Source organism: Lepidochelys olivacea, assembly GCF_965140295.1.
Source record: "Lepidochelys olivacea isolate rLepOli2 genome assembly, chromosome: 5".
In the NCBI taxonomy this organism is placed as follows: Eukaryota; Metazoa; Chordata; order Testudines; family Cheloniidae; genus Lepidochelys; species Lepidochelys olivacea.
Genome location: NC_140415.1, coordinates 136,115,997 through 136,117,423, shown reverse-complemented (window position 1 = coordinate 136,117,423; position 1,427 = coordinate 136,115,997).

The window sequence follows — 1,427 nt, the reverse complement described above, 5'->3', positions numbered from 1 at the left end:
AGCTCTTTGAGGCAGAGCCTGTCTTTGTACAGCACATGGCACGTTGCTCTGCACTGCTCCAGGAGTGGGGCTCCTAGGCGCTCAGGTAATATAGACAATAAATAACATACCACTGCCCTACGGCTGTCCTCTGACCTTTCCCATGGTGCAAACCCCATGGAGGGCAACGCAAGCCCTTCCGTTGGTTGCAGGGAGCTCTTGGCCAGGCCTCTGGTGCAGTGACAGCCACATAGCAGTTTAGAATGACATCGCAGCCTTGTGACATGGGTTTATTTTGCTCTGTGTACAGATTGAGGTCTGAGCACCCGCAATTGGGAGGGAGAGGGGAAGGTGATGCAGAAAGTGTAGTGAGACCAGTAGGTACAGGAGGGAGAGAGTGTGTGTGTTTTCATTCTGAGTGGTGTTCAATTAAAGACAGGCCACAGCCAAGGCCCCAAATTCAAACCCCCTACACCCAGGAGCATTCAAATCTCAACACTGACTCAAGGTGAAATTTGAGGCTTGGGCCCATCGCTATTGTGAATGGATCATTTTATTCTGCAACCTCTCAGCAGCAAGCGAGAGTGATTGCAGGAACACTTCAGTGCACAAGCTGCTGTGGGAGAGTTGTTTCACTTTGGGAATGCTGTGTTGCCTCATGCTTTGAGCAGAGGACAGGGAATCAGGGGGTTATGGCCTTTGTTCCTGGCTCTCCTGCTGACTTGATGTGCTACTTGGTGCTTGTCAATCGCCCTCTCCTTGTCACCAGCTGTCGAATGGTGATACCTACCTCCTGGGGTGTCATAAGGGTCGACTGAAGTTTGTAAAGCAGTTTGAGATCCTTGGCTGAAAGGTGCTTTAATTATTACCTACAAAGCATTGTTACTATATATAATTTCCACCAATGGGGGGTGGCCCCTAGCAAAAGGAAAAAAGCCCACTTAAGGCCAAATTCTCCTTTCACACCCTTACTAGCATTCCTCTGTCTTCGACACACTGCAGAACTGTACTGCATTCCACGGAACAAGAATTGGTATTTCTGTAGTGCCTCCCATGCTTGGATCTCAACGCCCTCTGTATTCTGGGCTAGTTCCTCTTGTGGCCCTCTTAGCAACAGAACATGGGAAGAAAACAATTCATATGATGGCTCAGAGATCCACACCGTGAATCTGAGACAAGAACTTACTTTAATTGGTCTTCTCGGGTAGGGTGACCAGATGTCCCAATTTTATAGGGACAGTCCCGATATTTGGGACTTTTTTTTATATGGGCTCCTATTACCCCCACCCCCCACCCCCGTCCCAATTTTTCACACTTACTATCTGGTCACCCTATTCTTGAGGAGATCATGTGTGTCTTTCCAGTACATAAAATTAAATGTTTCAAATAAGAATGCTTCTTGTGAATGCTTCCTATGCTAATTTTATTATTCAGAATAACAAGCTGAA